Consider the following 15,860-nt stretch of genomic DNA (forward strand, 5'->3'; position numbering starts at 1 on the left):
CCACTCCCAGGTAGCCGAGACACCTGGATGTCTGAGTATTTTTTCTTGCTCTTGCAGTTTGACCTTTGAGCCTGGACCTCAGTTTCTATTGTGCCTTTGATGCAGACACCCCAGAGGAGCACTGCTTTGCTGTCTCCTCCTTGGGGTGGGTGCATCCCCTCAGGGCCACCAACCTCCCATGGTGTGACAGCTCTTCTGTCCCATGATGTCAGGAGGACAGCAGCAGCCCTGGAAAGCCATGATACCCGACCATCATAGCTGTGGAGCCAACCCATCAGCAGAGTGAACTCCTAGACTACAGAGATTCTGATCCACAGCCTCCTTCTAACACCCTCCTGCAGTTTGCTGAGAGATGTCACTCTGTCCCTGAGTTTCTTATCTGCGGCTCCAATGTCATTTTGATACCGAGGATCATGTTTAACCTTTGAGATCATTTCACCCAATGAAAGAACCAGGGTTAGTGGGACAGGGCATAGGCTATTCCTCCCTCTCTCTTCCCTCTCTCCTTTCAATTCTCCTTCCCTTCTTTCCTTTCTCTTCTTTTATTTATTTTTATGTTCCGTTTTTTTTTTTTTCCCTTTCAAATACAGAACTAGACACTCCTCAAGTTTTTCTCTCCTGGCACTTGCTTAAGAGCAAGGACCTTGACTTCACAGGAGCCTGGCTCTGGCCTCCACCGTGTGGCTCCCTCTTCCCAGCATGCCCGGCACTAGAGTCCTCACTGCCCCTAGGTCAGAAGGACTCAGGCGTCAGGCCTCTCTTTTCTCTCTGAAATGCTCTCTCACAGCCACCCCGGCCACACACTCCCACCTTCTTGAATGTTTTGCTCTGGTGCTATTTCCCCCTTCTCTGACAACAGCTATAAAAATGCCCTCCTCTCCGGCTGAAGATGAGACACACACCCCCACTCGTGTTTTCTTTCTTAGCATCAGCCACATCTGGCATGTTATGTTTGATTTATATTTCTGTTTACTGACAGCCTCCCTCCTCCAGAAGAATACCAGCTACACTCCAGAACCAAACAACACATGGGACAAAAACGCTTTAAAAACATGCACTAAGTGGTCTGTTAACCGTATGAAGTCCACAGATCTGTTTGGGTTGGAGGGGTCTATGTCCTGTGTTCCTCGCCTGTTTGCATTTCCAGTAGACCCTCACCTGTGTCTCCCCATGTGACCACACCCTGCCCCACTCCTCTGCTGATCACTTATCAAAGTCGCTAGCTGTGATCTGCACTGTGCCCTTTGCCCCTCTCTCTCCTTTGGTGGCCAGCGTCGCTGTGGGGCCAGTGTGGCTGCTTCCCTAGGCGTTCGACTCTGCAGCTTGGTGAACTTGGGTATGGTGCTATTTAATTTCATTTAACTTTTTTATCTCAGGGTAGAGATCTTTATTAGCAAGAAATGCGCTCAGCCTGTGGGGTTTTGTTTGCTTTCGGCATGCTGAGGTATTTCCCAGGAGCTCTTTCTCCCTGTGCCTGAGGTTCTGAGAACATTCTCTGGAAGCCACTCTGAAACTGACTCGGGGGAAATTAGGTTAGAAACGGAGGCCTCCTTCTCTAGAGTACACAAAAATTTGATTGCCTTTTTAATTCTTAAAGTTTTGTTTCTTTTTTTTTTTTTCTCTTGAAGTTCTCATTGTCCTTTTGATAACACCTTCCTCTTCTCTCCTGGAAAAGTGAATGGCTGTAGATGTTAATAATCTGAGTGTGGGGGAGCAGTCAGTGATGAAAACTGTACTAATTTTTTGTACCCCGGAGGTGGCAAAGATGGACTGGGAACCAGGTGACTTGACTAATGGCTCTTCGTAATGTCCTAATTGGGTGATTTGTACAACCCGGTCTGTCTCCAGGATGTGAACCCTCCCGTGAGGTGAGCAGTAACAGCGCTAGGCCCTTCCCACTCTCCTGCCTCCTTTACAGTGCTAGCCTGGAAGCCTGAAAGCTCTGGCCTGACTTCACTGTGCCTCTGCTGGAGGGAGCTTCAGGGGGACTGCCCTCCTTCCCAGAGCCTTCCTTCCTCAGCCTATGCAACGAGGATCAAAGCCCCTGTTAGGTATCCTCCCAGCAGTAAGGGGAGCATTTTATTTGGGCATACTGATGTGGAAATACTTTCCAGCCTTTAGGCCTTGTGATTATTTGAAGCAACTTTTTTTTTTATCTTGTGATTTTTCTGGCTATGTGCCACCAGAATGGAGGGATAAAAGTCGGAGAATGAAAAGGCACAGCATATCATACGGACAGTTTTTAAATTCTCCCTTTTAAAATATGTTGGGTTTATGTCTCCTTCTTTGAACATTTTATTTTTTAATCTCTACTTTACATTTTAAGTTCTTGACTTGAGCTTGGGGAAAGGGCCCCTGGCTTTCAGGCAGCTTTCCCAAGGCCTGTTTGATATTTAGAGATTTTCACCTCTGATTTTCTGTTGGTGCTTTCCTCTGGAATTCCTGTGGGGAGATCTTTCCTAGCTCCCTGCTGATCACATGACCTCTCTTCCTTGGTGGACCTAAACTGCTGAAGCTTAGAGAGACTTATAGATGGTAGACCTTCAGAGATATTAACTGCTTTGTTTAAACTGCCAGTTTCTGGGCACTTAATGAAGACCAGTTTAGTTGTTGTTGTCAGGTTTTTTTTTTTTTGTTGTTGTTGTTGTTGTTGTGATTTTTGGGGTGTGTGTGTGTGTGTGTGTGTGTGTATGTGTATAACCCAATGAAAGACCTGGAGTGATTGATTTATTAGTTTGGCTCTTTCTTGTAAGCTATTTAGTGTGAATTTGATTATCATGTTCTTGATCCCTTTATTTCTGAAGAATGTTCCTAATTTAGATTGTAAAGTCTGTTCAGTAGCCCCATAGCCTTGGCCAGGGAGCAGAGACTGAGCAGATAGTGAAGGGGGTGTGGTCTTGACTCAGCAGATGAGGAAAAAGGTGTGGTCTCACTGGGTGGTGCTGCGTAGAGAGGGCTGGTGTAGAAGATGCAAGTTTCTTGGTGGCAGTCAGGATGGGAATACCCACAGCCACATCTCTAGTCCCCCCCCACACACCCAAGATTTTCAGTCCACAACTGAGACTCTCATTAAGGAAGTAGAATAAAGACCCAGGAGTCACGTCCTATTTTCAAGGTATGAAAAAGGATCCTTGAGCCCAAAGGCATAGATTCCAGTTCTATTTTCAGCTGTTGTTTAATGGGTGGCTTCTCCAGCCAGGGTAGCACAAGACCAGTATCATCTGCTTGTCTGGGTGGTCGTGAGACTAGAACAAGAACACAAAAGAGAAGGTACTTGGTAAACCATGACAGTGGCCATGAGCCAGAAAGAACCCCTGAGTGGACAGGGGGAGGTCTGCAGGGCACCCTTCCCCTTGGGTCCCTGAGCTCCTTTCTTGGTTCTTCTGTTAGGTTCTGACAAGGCTTGTGTCTTCCAAGTCAATGAAAATGGGAGGTGAATGTGGAAGAGGGGAGAAGAGGGAGAGAGGGACAGAGAGAGAGAGAGAGAGAGAGAGAGAGAGAGAGAGAGAGAGAGAGAGAGAGAGAGGGAGAGAGAGAGAGTAAGATAGCAGGCACTGTTTAGGCCTCAGGCCTCCACCTCCACTTAAGCCTTAAGCAGCTCCCCTCTGCTGCCCTGCTGAGCAGGTAAGGGGAGTTAATGATGAAATGTCAGAAAGGCACTTGGGGGCTTTTTGAAACACTGTCCCATGACATGACATACAAACAACTGTCAGGAGACAGAACAGCCATGCCTGCATCTTTAATCACCATGTCACTTCTGTTAGCTGTAATCAAGAGCCCTCTTTAAGGACAGTTGTGGGAGACCCTCAAGGATGCGAGCCTAATACTCCTTTTAAAAGTTTGCGTGAGGAGAGGCTACCCAGCAAGCTCATTCTCGGCAGGCAGAAATTAATCTGAACCGTTCGTTCTCCGAATTTACCAGGCAAGTGCTTGCCTGAATAGACAAGGAGCCTAGGGGGATTTTTTGTGGGAGTGATGAGTTGTGAATCTCAATATGATATGTGTGTAAAAAAAAAAACCAACAACACAACATCGGTCTGTTGTAAGAGAGAAAAGACGTTTCTGAGTGTTTGGCAAAGCAGGTTATTTTTAAACTGAGAAAAAATAGTATTGTAGGGAGTTGAAAGATTTCACAGCTTTATTTATTCAGTTAATATATATGTGGGAGTTTCTTGCATCTTATTAAGACAGGTGCAGAGGAAAATGCAAGGGAAATAGATGACCATCTGTGCCCTCAGGTGGCCCTCGGGCTCACCGTGGGATGAGATAAAGGCTGGTAAGACTGACAGCTGACGCAAGGCAGGCTGATTTGGTGGGGACATTGATACTTACACTTTAAGCTAGGTATTCTTGGGTATGCTTGGATTCTGTCAGAGAAATAGTGTCTAGGACTGGGTGTCCCATCAGTTTGTGCCTTTAATTTCTCCTGCTGCAAAATGGGTCTCATGACAGCTTCAGGGCTAAGCAAAGCTTCAATGAGACTGGAGGTAAGTCATTCTTAGAGCAAACCATGGCCCAGAGAAGGCACTTGGAGTGTCAATCTGCCTCCCTGCCAGCATCTCCTTCCCCTTCTGACCTCCATCCCAAGAATGTAGGTGTGAGGTTCCTTAGGCTTTTCAAGACTAGAAACCAGGGCAGCATGATCTTCTTAGGGTCTGAACTGGGATGTTGATCTTTTCCGTGTCCCTCCAGGTTATTCTCTTCTCTTCTCCAACGTTCTCCCTTGAATCTCACAGACTGGCATATGTGGGCTATCTCAGTCTCATTGCCTGTCTATCTGTGCACTCTTAAGCCTCCTGGATGCTTATTGGAATTCTTGAGTCCTGAATCCTGGCAGGACGAACTGAGATTTCCAGCCTTATATTTTAGTTTTTTTCCACTGGGTTGCCTTTGGTGGACCACCAAAAGTCAAAGTTCCATTGAAAGCAGCCATCTCTCCTCGTCCTGGGTAACTTCTGCCAGGCCTGGCAAAGCTAATACTGCTCCATTCCTGGGAATCTGCACTGTCCTTTGAGGTGTCCTTTAAGCACAGCTCACTCTTATATAAGCAATCTCTCTATGAAACCTTCTGAACAATCTTACTTTGAGTTTGACATCTGATTCCCACTGAAACAGCAAAGAGGGAGCAGAGTTTAAATGGGTGAGGAGCTGTGGCATCGGGTGCCTGTCATTCTCTGAATCTGTTTCTCCAGAGCAGCTATGGTATGGCCTTCATGTGTACATGAGGACTGAGTTGTGGGTTGGGGAAGATGTCCTGGACTGTAATTTGAGGGCCAGGTGAAGTTAGGATATCATATCTCATTCCTCAAAACAGAAATAACTTTTTGACACTTGTCTTTCTTTATTAATTTTTGACAAGTACATATCGATTAACCAATTTGTATATAGTATAGGAGATGAATATTAGGAAAATTGTCCTTTTTGTTGCAAACATTTATATATGAATGAAATGGAAGGAAGGAAGGGCAAATGCTATATAATGCATTCTTCTCTCACTCCGAAACTAAGTGCAGTATATGCTGCCTTCTGTGTCCACTCAGAAGACATTTTTAAAAAAAGGACTCCAGTTCTTGGTTTCACTGAGGTAGACACTCAAGTTCACAGATGTCAAGAGGCCACATGTTGGGTTAAGTCTTAGGGAGTTGACAGAAGCACAATTTGTAATCTCAAGATTCCAGAGGCTGAGGTTGTGGAGCTCAAGGCTCTCCTTTGCCGGCCCCTAAGGGAGCATCAGTGATTGAAGCATTGTGGGAGGGTTAGCAGGTGTGCAGGACTGGGAGCTGTAGGAGACTGGTACCCCATCCCGGGGGGAGGGAGGATATCCCCTGCTATGGTACAAGGCCTTAAGTCATAGTACCTGCAGGAGTCTAAGAACAGCCTGACAGGAGTCTAAGGCAGCCTGTCTTCATGAAGACTGGAGTAGGAGATCTTTGCAGGAGGGAGGTCTTGGGTGCCTCCTGGGAACTAAAACCAAATTAATCCTGTGGTCCCCATAGTTTGGGACTTTGTTCCCTGAAATGAGTAGGCTCAGTTTCTACTTCTCCTCAAGTGACCTCCATGCTAACCCTGAGCTTTCTTTCCACCTGTGGGCTGACTCAGCGGCTGTGCTGCCTTGGGGCTGTTCCCAGGGCTGGTCTTGTGGACAAAGTCTGCATCAGTGGGCTAGACTCCTGCCGGGGAGCATACACCTAACTTTGTCTCTATTCATTTGGGTAGATTTTCTAGCTCAGTTTCAGAACGAAGAACCAAACCAGGTAGCTGGGACTGGACATGGGGGAAAAGGGTGTAGAAAGCAGGGTGGCACTAACAAATCGACAAGTTTCAGAATTAGAGGCTGGACATCAGTGGAGGTCATTGTTCTCTCCATCACTCTTTGCCCTGTGGCGCCAAAGACTGATAGTCATTCTACATGCAAAATACATTCATGGCATCTCAGTGTCTCTGTAGTCTCATCAATCCAAAACATCGTATTTCCTCCAAACCTCATGAGCTCAAAAGTCCACATTTTCATCATCTAACTCATTTCCATCAATTCCCAGAAATTAGAGTGCGGACCCTTTGGAGGGACATTTTTTTCCTGCTGCTTACCAGCATTCTCTCTGTGATGAATACTTTATGTGGAACACATCATGTCTGCCAATAGCCTTATGTGTTGTGTATTCTGAGTCATTTCAATTTTCAGTGACCAGATCAAGTTTCAGGGCTTTAAGTAACATAGTCCATGGTGCATTTCTTCATCTGTGTGAGAGAGGGGCCATGGGGGCCTCTCTTCACTGTCATTCTCCTCTCAATTCTGCTACCTGTTAGAACCACCTAGGGAGCTTTTCGTCCAGTACCTGGGATGTACCACACAATCCCATCACATGAGACCTTCAACATGTACTGACATGTAGGAGCTGTCAGGTGTTCTGTCTTCTCAGAAACAGTCCCTTGTGTACAGGAGAAGCAGGGCTATGGTAAGTGGAGGTGTCCCCTTGCAGGAGTGTTTGAGGTGAGGCGTTTTGGACATTGACTAGTGAATCAGAGAGGAACTTTTCTGGGAGCACAAACAGCCCTCAGTGTTGCTCAGTTGCTTGGGAGTTGCCAAGAGTGATTGTGGTTTTTTTTGCGCTTCTGTGAGATGGTTCAAATAAATAGTCACACAAGTCAGGGAACAACAGAAACAGGACTCCCTTTGTCCGAGCGTTCGTCCTCATTTATGGTTTCAGAAAACACAGTCCCACGGTTAGCATGGCTGCCTGTGCTTTCTGTCAGGGAGATAATTGTGGAAATTGGGTTGCTTCCCGTAAAGTGCAGCTCCTTTTGTGGAGAAAATTTGAGGCATCCATGTATCCCATTTTATAGTAATTGAGATTGGACTAGCAGATCATTAGCAGAGCAAAGGAAGATGATGGCCCGTTTTGGGGTTTTGTTTTTTGTCTGTTTTTTTTTTTTGTGTGTGTGTGTGTGTGTGTGTGTGTGTGTATGTTCTTTTGGTTTTGTTTTTTTTTTTTTGCTTTTTTTTTTTTTTGGTTTTGTTGGAAGGAAGGTAGTAAAAATTTGATGTTTGAGAAGATAAGAGAGAAAAATAGGTTGTCAGTGGTGGGGGAGAGCATGCCACCTTGTCTCTACTTTCTGTGGGGGAGAGGATGGCTTTTGTTAGCAGGGCCCTTGAGGGGCCAGATAGGAAGAACTCTTGCAGGAGAAGCAGTCTAATGATCACTGTGTTCTGGAAGCTGTTGGGACGAGCCCATGTCCAAGGTCAGTCTGAGAAGCCAGGGAGTGTGGCAGCATATGTTGCATGCTTCCCTCAGCTCCCTCCCTCCCTCCCTTCCTCCCTCTCTCACTCCCTCCCCATCTCTCTCTCTCTCTCTCTCTCTCTCTCTCTCTCTCTCTGCAGATAATAAAATGCAGCTTGTGGAAGGAAGAGTAAATAAGGGCCTGATATATTTTAAGTAAATCAGCAAGTCAAAGCCAAATGCAGCATTTGTTTATTTAAAGCCCGCCCCCCCCCCCCCCCCCCCCCCCCCCCCCCCCCCCCCCCCCGCTTCTGAGAGGGACTCATTAAATACTTGTCTCTTCTTTCTACAAGACCCCAGGGGACAGAGGTCCTTTTGTGTCAGTCAGACACACATCACAAGGAGACACACATAGAGGAGAGGAGCAAGGTTCAGGAAGGAGGAGCAAACGAACAGTGTATTTGCCTGGGCAGTACAGACCGGGTCAAAATGAAAGAGAGTACCAGGCCTAGATGGACCCGTGAGGGGCTCACAGAGGGTTGTTATGCTGGGGCCACAGTGTGGTGCCTGGCTGGGACCTTTGCCCTGGGTGGATGAAGCAGCAGCCAGCCTCCCAGTGCTCCATCTCTCTAAGCCTCCCAGTATCTGGAGTCAGCTTTGCAAAGTAGCGCTGAGAGGCTGAACATTGAACTGATTTGATTGGCAGACACTGATTAATAGCCCTGCTCTTACCTTTCCTGCATGAAGATTCATTTATCTGGAACTTCTCAGGTAGGGGCCATGGGAGAGCAGAAACCTCTAAACCAAGAAACTCTTCTAATATAGGCATGTCATCGTTCCCCACCTTGGCTGCTGGCCTCCAGACCCTGGGTAGCAACTGGGGTAACACAATAGTGACAGAACTGCAACGGTCCCTGTTGCTCCCCTCTGGTACCAGCCAGCAGTCACCCTGTAGCCTCAAAGAATGGCCGAAGTCTACACCAGTCTATGTTTTTATCCACATGCTTGCCTGGCTTATTTGCTATTGCTATAACTGAATTCCCAAGATGTCGGGTGGTTTATTAGAACAGCTCATGTTTCTTCTTCTCTGTCCTTATTGACTGTCTCCGTTTCCTGCTCTAGCCATCTCTCTCTGTCCCCGTCTTTGTCTCTATGGTCTCCATCGCTGTCTGTCGGCTAGAGCTTTGCTTCTCAATGTGGCTGGTGCTCTCTAGCTTTTCAGAACACCTGGAGCGTGTCTTCTCCCGTCTTACTCCCTGTCGCAGTTAGTGACCACATCTGCTCCACCTGCTACCGTTTGGCCCCAGACTGAGGTAGAGCCCTATCTGCTGTGCACCTCTCTTCTGCCTTTCCTTGTACTGCACAGTGGCTCTCTCTGGTTACCTGCCTAGGAAGCACTTGTGTGGCTTGATGCTGGCATGCCTTGTCTTTACCTCTATCTGAGCCTGTGGAGTAGCGGATTCCAAGAGAGCCTGTTTTCAGTAGCCACTTTACCAGTGGCTCAATGACCTCGCCTGTGAACCTTCTTATGTGCTTTCTGCACGGTATACTGGGGACCTGTGTCTGTGGATGTTGTCATCCAAAGGTGGCCAGGTATGTTTCTATTCAAACATACCTGGTGGTGTGATACCTAACTAAGACAGTAGACACATAACCGTATTAAAAAGTAGGGAATAAAGGTACCAGAGAGATTGCTCTGTGGTTAAGGACACTTACTGAGGACCTGGGTTTGATTCCCACTGTTGACGTGGCAGTTCATAACCATTGCAGTTCCAACTCCAGAGGCTGTTGATGCCCTCTACATAGAGAAAATAAGTTACATACAGATAATGCCAGTCCCAGGGCCTCTACCACCCTGTTCTAACCTCCATGGGTACCATACATACATGCAGTACAGAGACATACATGCAGGCAAATAAAAGCAAGCGGCTGTGAGAGTCCACGCTGCTTGCCTCGTTTGGCTTCTGAAAACACCCACCAAGAGAGTTTCCCCATTTCTCGGATGAGGGGATTGAGGCTGAGTGATAAAATAGCACAGAAGACCTAAGCTACGTGGGCAGGCATGTAGGAGTCAGGGGTGGAGTCAGGCAGGATTCGAACTCAGCCTCTGGACAGCTTGTTATAGCCGGCTGCTTTGTGAATTGGTGTTAAGGGACCAGGGTGTTAGAAGAGCCTGCAGTATTGTAAGCGATGGCAGGGTTACTTGACGGTCATATACTTAGTCTGCCTTCCTGTTCGTCTGTCTGTCTGTCATCTTTTTCTTTCCTTTAGTTTTTTGATTTTGTTGTTTTGTTTTGTTTTTCCCTATATGGAGTTTCATGTAACCCAGATTTAGTGCGTAGCTGAGGGTGACTCCGACTTACCTAACTCGCTGCCTCCATCTTCCAAGTGCTGGGCTGGTACATCTCTGCTCTCACACCTTTTAAAATACTCTCGCTGTTACAAAGTGAGTTTTCATTGTCCTAACATATTTAATGAAACTGTATGATTCACTAGTGAAATGAAGCGGCCCTGCCGTGTGGCTCTCAGAGAAGCTCCATTGATAGTGCTAGAACCTGGCTCTGACTGCTGATTAGACAAAGGCATATTCCAGCATCCTTGGCTTCTGGAGGCTGCGGGCCCTGGAAAAGTGGCTCCTCCCGCCTTTGAGGATGCCTTGTCTTCTCACAAAGCACACTTCCTCAGACCTTTCTCTTGTTCCCACTCCTGTCAACCTATGGAATTCCATTACTATCCCATTTTACAATTGTGCAATCTGATAAAATTATACATAGTCTAATTCTAGATTTTTTCCCTTGAAAAATGAAACTAATAGATGTTACAGAGCAAGTAGCCATTTATTTTTTTTACATGAGATTTGAAAAGGAGAAACATTTTTTTGTTCATAAACTATTTTAAACGTCTTTAGCCTACATCTGTTTTGGCCTTCTTCAATGCTGTGCTGCTTTGGGCCAGCTAGATGGTTCAGAGCGGAAAGGCGCTTATTCTGCAAGCCCGGAGACCATATAAAAGTTGGAGAGAACTGATTTCATGAAGTCCACATATGTGCTGTGACATACATGTCTGCCCTCATATCTCGCTTCCTCCCTTCTTCCCTCCCTCCTTTGCCCCCCCTCTGTCTCTGTCTCAATGTCTGTCTTTCTCTGTCTTTGTCTCTATCTGTCTCTGTCTCTGTCTATCTCTGTCTGCCTCTGTCTCTGTCTCTGTCTCTGTCTCTGTGTGTCTGTCTCTGTCTGTCTGTCTGTCTGTCTCTCTCTCTCTTACACACACACACACACACACACACACACACACACACACGACAGAAAACATTTCTGCTGGTACTGTGTGTGAGATCCAAGCTAAGCTATAGTGTGTGTGTGTGTGTTCATGTAAAATGGAAATTCTAAAATTGTCAAAAAAGTGGTATTAGTCCATTTAAGCCTTCTACTTAGGCTGACAATGATAATGTTTCATCTCATGTGATTTGTAATGTATAGACATTATGTTTTAGGTATTACATGTGTACACACATGTGCATTTGCATGTATATAATTTTCTTCTAGATCATTTCAAGGTAATATGGACATATCTTGGCCCTTCTAAACATTTGATGTATTTCCCCAAGAACAGATATATTCTTTTACATAACTATAGAAAAGTTGTCAAATTTAACATTGATGCAGTATGGTACCCAATATAGTTTTAATTGTCATAAAGATTTCCACTGTGGTACATCCTTTCTCTTCACAAATAGAACTCTGCACATAGATCATATCTTTGATGTGTTTAGTTCATTTACATGGTTTATTGCATTTTGGAGAGCATATCCCCTCACAGCCTCCCAATTTGAAAGGTGTAACCTGAGCAGATACCTGGCTAGGAGGCTTGGCAAGGTCTGAGTTGCTGCATTTTCAGGCTGCACCTCCCCTGTGTCCTCCTTGCTTACACTGATCTTCATAATTTAATCGAGACCTTGTTCAACTCCTCTACTGAATGGTTACAGATTTCCCCTTGGAACCCACAGATGAAGTGGGAAAGGAAGACACTTTAAGACATGCAGATTCTTATTCCTCATGAAACATTTTCAGATCTACATTTTTCTAGGGTTAGTAACTGACTAGTCTTTATTCTGTAAAGCGTCACTGTACAGTTGGGGTGCTCCCTTGTTACTGCCATTCCATGTCAGCATCCTCTCTGTACAAGGCAGCCTCCCAGCCGTCCCCTTTGTTCATCTGTCAGCAGGGTTGGGCATACCCAGCAGAGCTCCAGGGATTTGGACCTGACTGGGATGGTGGGGACTAGAAACAGCAAACACACAGAAACATGGCAGAGCTAGGACCAGCTGGAGTGGGTGCTCAAACGGCAAAGCCTCAGCCTCCTGGAAACTCAGCCAGTCTCTTCTGTAGAGTTGAACAGAGAAGCAGGGTTATTCAGCACTGCTGGACAAGAAATTGAGGTGATTGTATTCAAAATTAAGAAGGAGGAAGGGTTTAGGTACACAACTAGACTAGTAGAAGCAGTATGTGTAGAGGAACAAATTAGGCTGCAAATGTCCAGGAGGCAGGGAAGCTATGAAGGATATTTTTCTTCACATATTGTCAAGACTTGGTGGTCCCTTGAGGAAAGCTTTGTATCCCTCTGAGCCCTAGGTCATGGGGTCCTTGATATGGTTGTGCCCATGTCAATGGAACATAGGACTGCTGGACTTAACTCATGTTAAGTCCATGTTAACGTTAGCAGGACTTAACTCATGGGGGCCTTCTCTGCTTCCTACAGGTATGGATTTATGGATTTCTGTTTTTATTAAGTGATATATCATTTCCTATCATCTTGCTGCTTAAATTGCTTCATCTGAGGCAGTCCTAGGACCTTTTTCCCTGTAGCTTTGCATTGACCACTTCCTCACTTTTTGGAAGAAAATGGCATTTGACATGGTCTTGTTCCTGTCCACTCCAACCCCAGCTTCTAAAGTAACAAATGGAGATGGAGGCCACGCCCCCAAGTTGGACGTATCTCACTTTCCCTGGGACTGTTTGCTTCTAGGCCTTTTTAGGGATGAACAGACACACACACACACACACACACACTCACACACACACACACACACACACACACACACACACTCACACAGGTTTCATTCCCTGAACCTCCATTTTCAAATCTGCCATCTAGCATTCTTTCCTGCCTTACTCTTTCTGTGCATTTGAACATGTCTTCTTCTTTGCTGAGAACCTTGACTCCCAAGACACCTGTGCACTCCTCCCTTGCTCTGTAGTGTACCAGAAATAGTTTCAGATTTCTTTTGCCTGTGGCAATATAGAAAGCAGAAAACTCTTCTAAACAGGTTTGGCATTTCCTTTTTAGACTTTGGATGCTCTTTTCTGCCCAAGATTGGGTATTTGCAGTTATATTACTGTACTGGCTGACTTTGTGTGTCAACTTGACACAGTCTGAGTTATCACAGAGAAAGGAGCTTCAGTTGGGGAAGTGCCTCCATGGGATCCAGATGTGGGGCATTTTCTCAATTAGTGATCAAGGGGGGAGGGCCCCTTGTGGGTGGTGCCATCCTTGAGCTGGTAGTCTTGGGTTCTATAAGAGAGCAGGCTGAGCAAGCCAGGGGAAGCAAGCCAGTAAGAAACATCCATCCATGTCCTCTGCATCAGCTCCTGCTTCCTGACCTGCTTGAGTTCCAGTCCTGACTTCCTTTGGTGATGAACAGGTGTGTGGAAGTGTAAGCTGAATAAACCCTTCCCTCCGCAGCTTGCCTCTTGGTCATGATGTTTGTGCAGGAACAGAAACCCTGACTGAGACAGTCGCAGATTCCTAAGTGACGTGGTCTGTCCTTCCCGTCCAAACATTGCATCATTGGGCTTCTGATTTGCAGCTCTTACAACTGAAGTAATCTGCTTTATCCTTTCCATGTCCCCCAATTCCCATCTATGTTGATCTTCAACTATGATAGTGTACACATTCTACAGACACCCTCTGTCAAGGCATTTCAACCTGCTACCTGGTTACTGTGCTACCCAGCCCTCTTTTGTATAGAAACCACCACTCTTTCCTGACTTGGTTACCCTGGTTTTTTTTTTTGGTTTTTTTTTTAAAGTTTTCAATTTAGGCATTGCAACAACAACAACAACAACAATAACAACAGGTGGTCTGCTTTACATATTAGGCTGGCCTTGTTGGGGTGAGGGCACACTCTCTTACTTTCAAATCCCTTACATCCTGTCATGCAGTTTTTAATTTAGGGATGAAGAAGCTGAAGCTGTGTGCTTGTACCTTGCAAACATTTGTTCCTTGCTGAACTGGCCTGTTTCATGTGCTTGTAGTTTGTATAACACAGAGGAAGATGTCCCATAATACCAACCATGAGTGCATAGTTGGGTGCAGTTTTCAGTGGTACACATACGGAGGGCTGATCCTGAATAATGTCTTCAGATTTCCGTTGTCTTATTCTTTTAGAATATGTACCCTTCTTGGCATGTCATAGAAGACTGTGTCAAGCTGAGGCCCTTTTATTATGACTTTTCAGCTGAGATATAAGTTTCATAGCATAAAATGAACCATTTAAAAATGTTTTTTTTTTACACTTATCACAGATATTTGGAAACCCAGCCTTCATTCCCACCTAATCCCAAAATATTTTCATCATCCCCCAAAATTGACCACGGGTCCCTTGAGCAGTCTCTTTACTCTTTTTACTATCAGCCTTGTCTAAACAACCACTGACCTGTGTTGGGGTGGGGGCTTGACTATGTTGACCATTTCCTAGAAATGAAGCCATATACTACGCAGTTGTCTTTGTCTAACTCCTTTCGCTTGGCCCGTGTCACCAGGGTCCCTCCATGTTGCAGTTTGTGCCTCGAACGTGTTCATTTTAACAGCTGAGTAATGGTCCACAGGGCAGAAGGACAACACATTCCTTATCTATTCTTCCATGGATGTGCAGCGAGAGGTGAATGGGGGTGGAGATTGGCTTCCGCTTCATTCTAAGCCATGTATTTGCCATGTGACCTTGGATAAGTCCTCACATAGCTACATTCCGATTTTCTCGTTGCTGAAGAAAAATCTAACATCTGACTCTTCATGTTGATGAAATGATTGAAATAGTAATGTCTGAAAAGTTGATAGCCTCAGTAAGCCTTTTTATGGCAAGATTCTATGGTGTGTGTGTGGGGAGGAAGAACATATACATTTGCATTATAGTATGTATTTTTCCTGTGTTTGCTCTATTAGAGTTACCAAAACCTCCCTGTTTTGTTTTTCAAAAAGAGGTATATCTGTTTCTGCTGTTTTGTGGTAGGGTAGGTTTGGCCCCCACACCATCTCTTCCCCAACATGGGATTTTACATTTCGGAAGCAGTTCACTAGACAGAATGTCTGTAGTGGAAGGTTACATAATTCACATTTAGACTTGAAGAGCTCATTATAAAAAACCTGACACACTTCAGAAATATTAAATTACTGCAGATTGTGTGGAGCAAAGAAACATTATTGAAGCATTTCAAAATTCCAGATGAGACTGAGTTTAACTGATAGGGGTTTCACAGCTTTTACTGGGGAAAATGATTTGAGTTGTCACATGGTTTCTGGCCCTGGAGGACTTTAATCTCCTTAATTACAAAGAAATGAATTTCCTAAATAATTTGGAGTTACTTCACAGAATTCGCTCAACCTCTGGCTTTTGGAAAATTAAAGGGGATGCCAGGCCCTTGCTGTGTGCGATTTTCACCTCAGCCTCCCTATCTAACTTTCCATTCAGAATGGCTCTGGTGTTTCCCATCATTATTGATACAGGGAGGTACTTCAGAGATTCACAAGTAATGCTCACAGTACTTGAATGTATCACAGTTTGCCAAACAAGAGACTCTAGATGCCCAGGGGAAATTGAGAGGTACTAGATGCTGGCTTTTGAAGTGGGAGGAGAGACAATAGTCCAAATTTTATCCATTTTCATACAGCAGCTTTTGAGAATCTCTGAAATTGTATAAACCCATGTCTGTGAGCTCCTTTCTATATTTAGGGATTAGCACCTACTGTATAGAGCACCAGAAGAATGGGAAGATCTGATATCCTGCCGCTTCCTGAACTTTGTTCATTCTCAGAAGGCAGACTTAAGCTCTCCCAGTTTCCACTCCATGAGTGGTCTCATACTGG

General features: G+C 45.3%; 1 protein-coding gene across 6 annotated transcripts in view; it reads left to right on the forward strand.

Annotated features, from left to right (window-relative positions):
- The window catches only part of Dab1 (DAB adaptor protein 1), a 383,273-nt gene that overhangs the window by 102,178 nt on the left and 265,235 nt on the right, over positions 1-15,860 (forward strand). The window lies entirely within an intron of this gene.

Source organism: Apodemus sylvaticus, chromosome 3 (assembly GCF_947179515.1).
Source record: "Apodemus sylvaticus chromosome 3, mApoSyl1.1, whole genome shotgun sequence".
NCBI lineage: Eukaryota > Metazoa > Chordata > Mammalia > Rodentia > Muridae > Apodemus > Apodemus sylvaticus.